At 53.0% G+C, this 12,320-nt stretch overlaps 1 protein-coding gene across 3 annotated transcripts in view; it reads right to left on the minus strand.

Annotated features, from left to right (window-relative positions):
- Positions 1–12,320, minus strand: part of ITGA11 (integrin subunit alpha 11) — a 113,286-nt gene that overhangs the window by 60,800 nt on the left and 40,166 nt on the right. For 2 of the 3 annotated variants that reach the window (XM_038580818.1, XM_038580817.1), the window contains exon 1: positions 4,970–5,140. The exons of the other annotated variant lie outside the window; for it this stretch is intronic. The gene's annotated coding sequence lies outside the window, so the exon portion shown is untranslated. Of the gene's footprint in view, positions 1–4,969; positions 5,141–12,320 lie in introns of those variants that run through there. 3 annotated transcript variants of the gene reach the window in all.

A 12,320-nucleotide genomic window follows, 5' to 3' on the forward strand; every position in this document is an offset into this window, starting at 1 on the left:
GGGAGAGGGACTCTGGGCATTTGGCATGACGCCATGGGGCTTGTGACCGGCTCCGGGCCCTTGCCAGGATCTAGAGCTACAGAGATGAAGACCACATGGCCCTGCTACAAATGAGGTGGAGGTTGGTCCCTGGGAAAAGAGGGCAGGGCAGACGTCATGGAGGAAGTGTGCTTGGCTGGGGCTTAATGGATGATTACAAGTTTGTCAAATACTGGGAGGGTGGTAATCGAGGTCATTCAGGCAGAGGAGTGATGATTTTGGAGCCGTGGAGTCTTGGCCATGTGTCACGACCTGTGGACGGCCTCATGCCTCACCATATATGACAGTCTTTCAGCTGGGGAACCAGGAGCTGGGGCATGGTGCAGAGTGGTCATTCACTGCTGCTCCCCGTATCTTTGCTCAAGGTGGGCGAGGCAGCCAGCGGGGCTAGGAGTGTGGCCAGGGGCAGGCACCCAGCTGGGGCATCCGCCTTGAGCCTGCCTATGCCTTTGTGACCTTATTTGGAAAGAGGGTCTTAGATAAGGGATCTCAAAATGAGATTCATCGGGGATTAGCCAGGTGACCCTAAGCAGGAGAAACACAACGGAGAGACGCAGAGAGAAGAGAAAGCCGTGTGCAGATGGAGGCAGGGCTGGGAGGGATGCAGCCACAAGCCCAGGAATGCTGTGGCAACTGGAAGTTACGAGAGGCAGGGAATGGTCTCTCCTAGATCGTGCAGAGGAGCACGGCCCTGCCCACACCTTGATTTTCGATGCCTGGCCTCCAGGACTGTGAGAGCCGAGTTTCTGCCCGTGTAAGCTTTCTACTTTGTGCTGATGTGTTATGTACCCGCTGGAGATTAATACACCTTGCTTACACGCACACATATATCCAGAGAATGACAAGTGACCATTCCTTCCTGACCTGGGCAAGGCCTGGCAGGGCCACCTCCCCTGAGTCCAGAGAGGGTCCCACTCAGCCTGGATGGCCCCTTAGAGATCCCCCAGACGTCCTCCGTGCCTCATCTCCAGCTCACCAGAGAGCAGCAGCATTGGAGGTGGCCCAGAGTGGCCCGGGGAGGCAGCGGGAAGCCCAGGCTGATGTGAGGTGCAGCCCTGAAAGCAGGCTGGGCTCCCTTCCGTGCCACCGGCTCACCCTGTCAGCGCCGCCTGCCCGCCTCTGGCACAGCTGGGTCCTTTTAGGTCTCTAGTCCTGCTCTCGGCCAGCGGCCACCTCCTCTGCTCAGGCCTGAGCGCTGAGAGTGACTCACAGGGACAGAAGGTGCCAGAGCTCACACAGCCCTAGAGGCCTCCCAGACTCTGAGGCCCAGGCCACAGATGGCGGTGGATCCTGGGACACAGGGGCAGGAGAGACACTGGGACAAAAAGATTGTTCTGGATCCCTGTTCTCCCGGCAGCTCCCCACCCTGGCAACGCTGCCCGAAGAAGCGGCCGTGTCTTCTGACTTCTGGTGGTTGAGAGGGGACACCCAGGACTCCAGAGGCTTCCTGTGGTCAAATTACCCACCCGGCCCCCCAGGTCCTGCCCACCTCTTGCTGCTATCAGGGCAGAGTGCGAGGTCTTAAGCGGGAGTTAACAGGGCTCTGTTTGAAATTAGAGTTTATGAAATAAGAGCTGAGCTTTCTCCCCTGGGAACCAGATAATGATAGATTCTAAATATATCCACTTATTAAGCATGCCTATTTTTGACCAGCAGGAATTAATTGGACCCATAAAATCTGTTTGTCTAGACGACATGATTTTTGGCTACTTAATTCCATGAGCAATGGTGCGGTCAAGGCTGCTCCATTCTTTGCAGTGAGGGGGAGAGAGGGGGAGACAGAGACATGGAGAGAGACAAGGAGAGAGGGAGGGAGGGAAGGAGAGGGAGCTACCAGTCAGTGAGGCTTGGGCTCCAGGCTTGCTTTTTTGGCTGCTCTAGTTTTCAAGGTCAACCTGATATGTGACCAAGTCTTCCAAAGGGATGTTCCCTGCAGGGCACCGCTGCCTAATGGGGAGCGCTTGCTGGGAGGAGCGCCTTTGAGGAAGGCCTCACAGGCTGCCTCTGGGAGAATGGGGCACACAGCAGGTTCCAGATCACAAAAACCATGGCCATCTGTTAAAAAAAGCTAACCCCATGTGTCTTCTAGAAAACACCCCGGCAGCCTGACCAGGTGGACTCCTTACGACTCTATCCATTTTACGGAGTGGAACTTTGAGGCCTCAAGTGGCCGACTTGGTGGGCCCCCAACACAAGGAAAGGACTTCTGGCTGAGACTGTAGGGCCCTGGTCTTCATCCTGGTTTGGTGTGTAGCCTTGACAAGTCACTGAACTTTCCAGACCTTGGTTTTCTTGGCTGTGAAATAGGGTTAGCCAGCCCTGTACTATCTCTGTGGGAAGTCACAGATGTCAAAAGAAACAGAGGGACTGGACACCTGGGTGGCTCAGTGGTTTAGCATCTGCCTTCGGCTCAGGTCATGATCCTGGGGTCCTGGGATCGAGTCCCACATCGGGCTCCTGCGTGGAGCCTGCTTCTCCCTCTGCTTGTGTCTCTGCCTCTCTCTCTGTGTCTCTCATAAATAAATAAATAATAAATAAATAAATAAATAAATAAATAAATAAATAAATAAAATCTTTAAAAAAAGGAAAAAAGAAAGAAACAGAGGGGCTGTGTCTAAGTAAGCTATGCAGAAGCTGTGTCCTGGCAATGTCTGGCATGTAGCAATCCGGCAGTTAAATCCACCAAGTCACTATGACTTCCAACTCATCTCAAGACCAGGCATCGTCCTTTTCAAAGAACAAGGGCCGGACCCTCCAGCCCATCTCCGTTCTCCAGACCTCATTTCCCTGGGGGACGTTGGCATCTCATGAGGTGGTGGGACGGGGCGTCCTGTCCCCGTAGTATGGATATAGAAGCTGAGGCCTCAGGAGGGGAGCTGACCCAGGCCCCACAGTTGTTCTGTGCTAGTTCTCCCGGGAACAGCTTTGTCTGTGTTGCCTCCAGTATTTCTTTGCCGTGAACCGAGGGCCTGGGTCAGCCCTCTTTGCCACTCTCGAGTCTTGGCATTACGTGCACCCGTCAGGCTTGAGGTTTTGAGGATATGATTCAATCTCACTGCGAGGGGGTGACTGCCCAAGCCCAGGGAAAATGTTTGCGTCACCACCAGGACCAGCCAAATTGCTCCTGGGGCCTGGCAGGCTTGGCCATCCCCTGGGCCTCAGCCTTATGAGCCATCTGCGGCCTGAGGGCCCGCCGTGCCTCTGGGGGCAGGACACCGATCCCTGGGGTGTGGACAGCAGATGACAAGACAAACCCCAAAGGTCATGGCGAGCATCGGGCCCTTTCCGTGGGCCGCGTGCTGTGACTCACTGGCTGTGGGCTGCCGGCATTCCTCCGGGAGCAGGGCTGCGCGGATGGCTTCAGCCACAGCCCTGGGGGACCCCTGCCTGGTGGCCGCCCTGGATAGCAGCACGCCTTGCCAAGGGAGGAGGCTCACCGGAGGGAGGGCCCCCCGAGGAGGGCAGGTGTGACCCCACTGGGTGTGGGGCGCCTTGGCTCCCAGCAGGTCACGGGCTAAGACAAGGGGCCCTGGCTCTGGACCTCACACCCTGTCCGACGGGGCCTGGTGCGAACTCATCCTGACCTCCGCTTATCCTTGGCTCCATCTTTTGAGGCAACTGCAGTCTCTGAACCTTTTCAAATGCACCTTCCTATCAGAGAAAAAGGTAGCATGTACCCCCAGTGTGCGTAAATTCATATGTCAATTATACCAGCGGGGAAATTGTCAGTCTGTACATTAAATATCAGTACTCTTGGGTTTTTTTTTTTTTTCAGATAAAATATAAACTTAAATAGAACTTGAATCGTCTTATTTCCATGCTCCAGTATACTGGTCCGCACGTGCCCAGTGGTGTGCACATCCCACCTGGCCACCAGCCCTTTAATATCTGGGAAAATGTTGACCTACTTCAGGAAGCCCTCCCTGATAACCCCCAGGCTTTCCCAAATGAACTAGCGTGCATTCCCCTGCCACCTGCTGTGGTCGGTGTTTTAGTGTCAAAATTCCTTGAGGGCTGCGAGGTCCTCATCTGCCTTGCTGCACGAGCACTGGGAGGTCTGGGAACACTCAGGAGAGAAGCACCTATTGGCTGGCCTGACCTCAGGCTGACTGTCCCTACCAGCAGCATCAGAAGCTTCAGGAGCTTTAGCTTTGTCTCAGACCTAAGAGGAGCCCCAAGTTCAGTGCCCGGAAAAGGGGTTACTGAAGTTCAAAGGAGTGACCCAGCTTCCATTGAGAGTCAGTGTTGCTGGCTTCCCTGGTACCCATGTCTCTCTTCCCACAGTCCTCATTTTTGTTTGGGGGTCCAGGGAACCTGGCTCCATTCTCAGTTCTAGGGACTGAGCACACATCTCAGGCCAGGCCAATGTTATTCCCCCAGCTTCAGTGACTAAGGCTGGCTCACCCCAGTCAGAGTGAATCTCAAGATTTCTGCTTGGGACTTGGGGACCAGAGTAGTTCCTTTTCTCTGGATGCCATATATAGATGCAGGCCCTGGGTTGCTGGCAGCCACCTTGTGGCAATGGGAGTTGTGAGCTGCGGCATGGAGAGGAAGAGGGCTGAGAGAGAAGCATTAGGAGAAGGAGCTGAACTCCTGATGATACTGGATCAAACTATACCTGAGGCTACTAGATTTGCTGCTGGACTTTTCAGATATACAAGCAATAACTCCTTTTTTTTTTTTTTTTAACCATATAGGTCTATTTGGGTTGAGTTTTCAGGTATTTATAACCACAGACATCTAACTAGAGTGTGTAAGGCCAAAAAACCCACATAGTTAAAATTGCCGTTAGAAATTCCATATATTAAAAAAAAAAGGAAAGAAATTCCATATATTAGCATGCTATAAGAGGAGCCTGACATCCAAGACCAATGAGAGAGGAGCAGACTCATATCCCTCAGCTCGTGCTCCATCTGGGGCATATACTTACTTTGTCGTGAGTGGTGGGCGGACTCATGTATATTATTTCTCTGGTTGTTTAGCTGAATGCATAAAACCGTGTCCTGACCCAGCCTTGTAGGAACAGAAATTCTTTTGGTCTAGGTGTATCACACTTACAGCAGCTACTTGGACAGGGATCCCCGCTCTCCAGGTATTTCTGGTTACCTGGTAACTGGCCTCGCAGGCCATCAGGGCTGAGAGGAAACCGGGAGGCTCCCTGGGTCAGCCTCGTGACATAACAGTGAAGCCAGAGCAGGGAAGTGCCCTGTCCGAGGTCTCAGAGCGGACAGTGGCAGAGCTGGACTGATGCATGGCAGCCTGATTCCCAGGGCAACGGTCCCCTAAAGCATGGAGGGTGGAGAGCATGGGGGCAGGGGCCGGGGCTCTAGGCGCAGCTCAGCCTTTTACCGGCTGGGTCTGGGGAGGCAGGTGTGAACAGCTTAGCTCCCCAGCAGATGAGGTCAGCGGAAGCCATGGGCACATAAGGCCATCCGAGGCCAGGGGAAGGAAAGAGGACACTTCCAGCTGATGCACCTGTCCGTGGAGGGGGTTCTGAGCCCAGAGATCAGCGCAGACTGCTGAGGAAAGGCAGGACGTGGAGTTTCATCCGCTCCCCGGGGGGAAGCCTCTTTGCCCCTCTCTGCAAGACCTGGCCCTCACATCCTAGGAAATCCAACAATCATTGATTATTATTATTTTTTTTTTCATTTTCATGAATCCCTTTTGGTGTCATTGAGTTGCACTTGATTTTAATCACCAGAACAGCTTTGAGGCTGGAAGGGCAGTTATATCTGAGGCTCGGAAGGTGATTTGACAAGCCCTTGGAGAGACACCGGGACTCCAAGTCCAGTGCTCTTTCTGCCATTGTGAAAAAGTGGGCCACTTCAGAAGGCCCAGCATGGAGAGGGGCTCCCCCTGGAGCCAGCTGGGCCTGTGCCCCAGGAGCCCCCTCCTCTCCCACCTATCCCATCCCTCCCTCACCTGCTCCTCTCTCCCAGCACCCCTCCTCCACTCAAAGCCACCCAGGCCCTTTGCTCCCTTTCTTTCCTGGCTTCGTTTTCCTTCCCTGAAATCAGATAGGGGCATCAAGGAGGGGGGTCCACTGGAGGAGCAGACTGCTCAGGGGAACAAAGGAGAGACTATTCCTTTAGTGAGGTTTTTCCTCTCCCTCTCTCCATGGAAAATGTAATCTCCTCCAGCCAGCATGAATATGGTAGCTAATGTGTTCAAGATGGGGCTGGGGAAGTGCTGAGGGCAGCAAACCCCATGCGGGGGGTGGGAGGTTTGGGGCCCTGGGGCTGCACTGGCTGGGGGCAGGGTCTGGAGGGAGAGCCCACCTGGGACCTGCTGGAGGTGAGGTGTCAGCACCTGTCTGGTCTTCCTGGTCTGGCCGGAGGGGCTCTGGCTCACTGTGGCTCAGACCCCTGGCAAGGCCTGGACTCCTGGGGGCCAGGAAAATGAGGACTCCTCCATTTGCCAGCACATCCCTAACTCTCCCTGCCTCTGTACCACCCTCATCAGACATGGGAATCCTTTGTGTGCGTTTGGAACAAACGCATATGCCGTGCTGATGATTAATTTCCTGTGCCAATTCAGGCTGGGCCATGGGGTGTCCAGATATTTGGTCAAACAGTATTCTGGGTGTACCTATAGGGTGTTTGGGGTGAACATTTACATCTAAAGCCTGAGTAAAGCAGATTGTCCTCCCTAATGGGGGTGGGCCGCATTTAAATAGTGGAAGGCCTGAAGACAACAAAAGGGCTGGCCCTAGCCCCAGTAACAGAGAATCCTTCCTAATTGGCTGCCTTTGAACTGGGACATTGACTTTTTCTTATTTTTGGTCTCAAATTGAAGCATCAGCTCTCCTACATCTCCAGCCGGCTGTACTTCACATTGGAACTACCCGATCAGCAATTCTGGGTCTCCAGCTTGGGACTTGCCAGTCTCCATAATCATGTGAATCAACTCCCTATAATAAATCCCCTTATATGTATGTATATCTGTACATACTCATGTATAGACACACATACACACACATCCTACTGGTTCTGTTTCTCTGGAGAACCCTAATACATTTACATGGTGCTTGCTATGTTCCAAGGGTTTTATATGTATTTGATGCTGCTCCCTCATTCATTCATTCATTCATTCATTCGCTCATTCATTCAATCAAAAGCATTTATTGAGCTCCTGCTAATGCGTCAAGCACTAGGGGCATGACGATGTATATGATGTCATCCTACCTTCAGAGGTCCCCAGAGAGCCTACCAGGTGAGACAGGCAGATTAACAGGCCATTACAGCAGTGGTTCTCAAAGTGGTTCCCAGACCAGCAGCAATCAGCGGAAATGCAACATCTTGCCCCACTGCCCCCCAGACTGATGGAATCAGAAACTAAAAGGGGGCCCCAGCATCTGTGCATTAACAAGCCCTCCAGGGGATGCCGATGCTGCTTAAATTTGAGAAACATCATAATACATAAGGTGACCTACAACCCTAGCCAGGCTCAAAACCCCAAATCCATTCAACTACAATCTACCCTCTTCACTGTGCCTGTGAATGTTCTGTATTCGCTCACTGTTGCTCACCTGCCTGCCCCCACTTTTATCAGGGTGGCCCTGAATGTGGCATGGCTGCGTCTGTCACTTAGGGCTCACCTCCAATGTCACCTCTCCCAAGGGGCCTTTCCTGACCACCTGCCACTTGGGGCTCGGTCTTTTGACAATGAGACAGGACCTGAGCCAAAACCAAGAATCAGACACCTAACCAACTGCACCACCCAGGTGCCCCTTAAAGCTGCCTTCTTTTCCCCCCATTCATCATCCTTATCTCCCAGTAGAATGTGAGCTGCAAGGGGCTGAGGACCTTGTTGGCCATGTTTGCATCTCTAGACACCCCAGTGCCCACAAGAGTGCCTGGCACCAAGTAGCTCCCCAAAATAGAATTGTGGGATAAATTAGCCAATCACCTTGTTCAGTAGGATGGCTACAATCCCTTAGCCTGCAAATTTGGGACCACTGACTAATAGGCCCTCTCTGCCCTCCCAGTACCTGTTAATCCAGCTGGGAGAGTGGAAGAAGCTCCCTCAGAGGACCAAACACCCTAGAAGAGGCTGTTAACTGCCCTGGGCCTCAGTGTTCTCATCTACCAAATGGGACTGAACACACCTGGCCTACTAGGGTTTCCAGGGTGGTGGGTCCCAGACCTTGCTGGTCATCAGAGTCACCTGGAGAGTTACCAGTGCAGGTTCCTGGGCCTCACCTCCAGAAGGTTCTAATTCAGCCAGCTGGGGACAGGGCCTAGGAATCTATTCTTAGAAGCTCCCAGATGTTCAGGCAGGAAGCAGAAATGAGGCCCTTTGGACATGTGAAAAAGCACGTGTGTCCCAGGAATTTTTACTACATCTGGGGATCATGACCACGGCAACCTTTCTCAGGAGTCCAGCAACGGTCCAGGAAATGGTTTCTTTAAAAAATTTGCTTTGTTTCTTTTGGTCACAAGAAAACACACAAGAAACACCTGCTTTAACACTTAAGTGAAGCATGCTTGCTGCCTAATGTTCATAGCGCAGAACCGTGCAAAGGAGATAACTACCGCCAGCAACAGAGGTGCAGAAAGCCTTCCAGGCATTTATGGAGCGAACTTGAAAAATGGAATATTCTACATACATGGTTCTGTAGTGCACTCTTTCCAATTAATTATTTTATATTCGAACAATTTTCCATGTCAGTGTATATCAACGCTGCAGTCAGACCTGGTCCCCGGGCCCCTGTCCTGGGTCCCACTCTGACCCCCTCTGACCCGTGCTCCCTCCCACGGGGTAAGGAGTCCTAAGGGTCAAAGGGAAAGGATCCCTAGAGCCCACGCCCCCCCAGCCTGGGTACCAGGCTGCTGAAATCTCTTGCCCAAACAGCTCAGGACAGGCCCTCTTCCCTGGATCTTTCTGACGGTGGATCCTACCTCCAACAGGGCTAGCCAAGGAGCGGCTGCTTGCTGGGGGTATGTATGGCCAGAGCTTGGACGTGCAGCCCCTCATCACTACTAATGAATAAGCAAGGCTCCAAGCACAAGTAGCCACACGGGGCAGTGCAAGCGGTGGGTCCAGAGCCCGCGTCTGTTCCTGTGTAGGCGAACCCTGGAGCCGGCCCCTGTCGCCTTGGGCACAGAGACTGCTTGCCTAGCATCATCACAGCCGTTGACTTCACAAGCTTGGCTTTCCGCTTTGTTCCTGGAAACTTCTGCGTCCACCTCAGCTGACATCCAAACAACATTTTTTCCTAAGTTGCAGAAGAGGGGAGAGTGAGGGAAGGTGACCGCAGAGGACAATCTCAGCCCGCTGGAAGGGAAAATGAGAACCTGACCCACTGACCGGAAAGAACAGAGCGGCTAGCCTGTGCCGTCGAGCTCAGCGCCACCCCCCCTTCACACCCCCAGATGCCGGTCTCACAGGGCCACTTGTCCTATTTTTCACCAGACCTGGGATTCTCCTTCCCGCCTCTGCGAGGGCAGTTCCCTGATTCCAAACTCTTGAGCCTGCCCCCTTTCATCCACTCTTCAGTGCCTCCTCTTCTGTGATCTCTCAGCTGAAAGCTCTCTCTCACTTCCCACGAAGCTTTGTTTCTAATCCTCCTGTCTTTTCCACCCCCTCTCCTTTAGATAATTTGCTTCTAGAGAGCAGAGAGAGAGAGGAGGCCCAAATCCACCTTTAATTTCCCCCTTTGGCACTGGTCAAAGTACCATGAACACCGTCTAGGCTTAATAATTGTTGAGTGAATGTGCAGATGGGCAGCTGGAGGCTGCTGCTCCTTCTGCGAAGACAAGCTGAAGTCTTCACTCTGCTTCTTGGGGTGTAGCTAGGAGCAGAGCTGAGCTCTTCTGGGCCCCCTCTGCAGCTGGGTGGGCCACCAACTTTGGACCCGCCCCCCCCCCCCCGGGTCTGGTGCTTTACGGGAAGGTGGCTGCTGTCTGCTTTCTCTTCCAAGAGCCTGAGCGCGCAGCATGAGGATCCCCCTTCTCTTTTCAAAATGTTCGATGAACTTGCTTGTTTTTCCAAGTCATGCTCAGAGTTTCTCTCAACCCCTAGCTTTATAATAACTCTCCTCTGAAAATGAAACCTGAACACACCAATAGGTCGGGCAGATGTTGCACGGTGGAATGTATGGTTCCAATGTTGTGGCATGTGCCCGTCTGACAGCTCCTCAGTGATTACTTGCTGGCGGGGCCAGTGGTCGTGGAAACTCCTGTTCTGTCTCCCGGGTCATTCAAAATGTGAGCAGCATCCGCACCCAATGGCTCATGGCTTTGCACCAGGGCCAGGGGAGGCAAGTGGACAAGAACTTATCCCCATCCGGGTGAGGAAGAAAGCGAAGCGCAGAGAATGTGAGACCCTCCAGGTGGAGGCGGAGGCACAGCCGGGATACTCGTTATTCCCACCGTGTCTGCTGCTCATTCCAGCAGCGGGACTTGGGTAATGGACATTAAGGGGAGAAAAGCCTAAACAACAGATGCTGTATTTTAGTTTGGGGCCTGTTGACACGTTTACAGTTAATTCCTTTCTACTCCCAGGAGGGCTAAGTGACCTGGGGTGAGCCGCCTGCCCTCTCTGGGCCTGTGTCCTCACCTGTCAAATGAGAGCTTAGGCAGATTCGGTTTAAAGAAAGAGTCACTGAACACTTACTATGAGCTGGGTGCTGAAGATGGAAAGCTGAATGGAGCACAGTCCACACCCTTAATCTGGAGGGGGCCAAGAGGCCTGCACCTGATGATTTTGGCGTAGAGGGCGATGCTAGGAGAGGCAGCCCAGGTGCAGCGGAGCCACAGAGGAAGGGCACTTGCTCAGCCATCTGGGAAGCCTTCCCGGAGCAGGCAACTGCGAGATGGAGCTTTGCAAGGTGGATAGGTGTCACCCAAGGGAAGAGGGACCGGGCCCACGGGGCAGAAAGGCAGCTGAGTCCTGATGGTGTCAGGCTTATGTGTGTGATTCTAATGCACCTGCTGTGGCAAAGGCTTCCATGGACCCAGAGAGACAAACAAGTCCCTGCCTTCACAGAGCTTGGAGTGGGTCATCTTCAGGTGGGCTCACCCCATTCATCCTCCTTCTTCCTCCCCACCCACATCTCCTTGACACACCAAATTCCCATCCCTCTCCCCTCACTTGTGTAGAGAACTCTACCTAAAGTGGCCCACAGTGTAGACAGATGGTTAGATGCCTACATCCTTGGGGATCATTGCATTCCCCCCACCCTGATCAGATTGACCTCCCTGCTCCCCACTTTCCAGTGTCTCTAAATTCCTGCAATGGGCCACCCCTTTGGGTTCAGGCATTGAAGGTCACTCTCAAAGCAAGCCTGGAAAGGAGCTAACACACAAATCCGCGAGAACTCACAGCCCCCTTAAATCAGTGGTTCCAGGACCTCGGCTGGGCATCTGACTTGTGTAGGGATGTTTAGAAGCATGGGTTCCTACCCCAGAGGTTCTGATTTTGTCACTCTTGGACTGGGCTAAGGAATAGGTAGGTATTCTTTTTAAACCTTCTGCAGGTAATTTTGTTCTGCCACTTTAGGAACCCCTGGATTATATCATCAGGTGATCACCAGGCTTTGAGATCATGGGAAACAGGCCACATAGGAATTCTGGGCGAGAGGCCCAATCAAAAAACAGTTAAAAATAAATGTTTGGGACAGTTTATTATGTGTCTGGGGTTGTGCTAGGTGCTTCTCGGACATTAACCCAAGTCACCCAGCTGGCTAAACGGCAGCTCCTTGGCCTCATTCTCCCTGTCTCTGGGCACAGGAGAGTGGGGCACACAGAGGCCAACCCTATGTCCCACCAGGGAGCCCTGAACTGCAACAGGGAATTATTGGCTATGCAAAATCCTTCAAAGTACTTTCTGTGTGATTCAAGTTCAGATTCATTTCCCCCCTCTCCCTTCTGGATTGTGAGTAATGGCTCTTCTTACAGCATTATTATTGGAGAAGCCATGAAGAAGCAAGGAGCCTGTAGACTCACTTGAATCACTGGCGAGTAGATAGAGTCTGTCATTACATTGTTGCAACCATCCTCCCCCTTGGGCTACAAAATCCCTGGCTCAGTGGTCAGAGAGAAGCAGAGGGGACAGTACAGAGACGAGGTGCTGCTACAAAGTGAGGTGCCCAGCATTGGCCCAGACCCCTCTCCACCACCCACCTGCTGCCTGCTTGACTCCCCTGCAGCTGGCTCTGCCTTCATACCTCAGCCTCTCGCCATATGGGGCCACCGTCCCCAGGTCCTTTACCACCAGAACATCCGGCTTAGGACTGCCCTGAGACTTAGATAGGTCACAGCCCGACTTCTAGAACCATT

The sequence above is a fragment of the Canis lupus genome, chromosome 30 (genome assembly GCF_011100685.1).
Source record: "Canis lupus familiaris isolate Mischka breed German Shepherd chromosome 30, alternate assembly UU_Cfam_GSD_1.0, whole genome shotgun sequence".
In the NCBI taxonomy this organism is placed as follows: domain Eukaryota; kingdom Metazoa; phylum Chordata; class Mammalia; order Carnivora; family Canidae; genus Canis; species Canis lupus.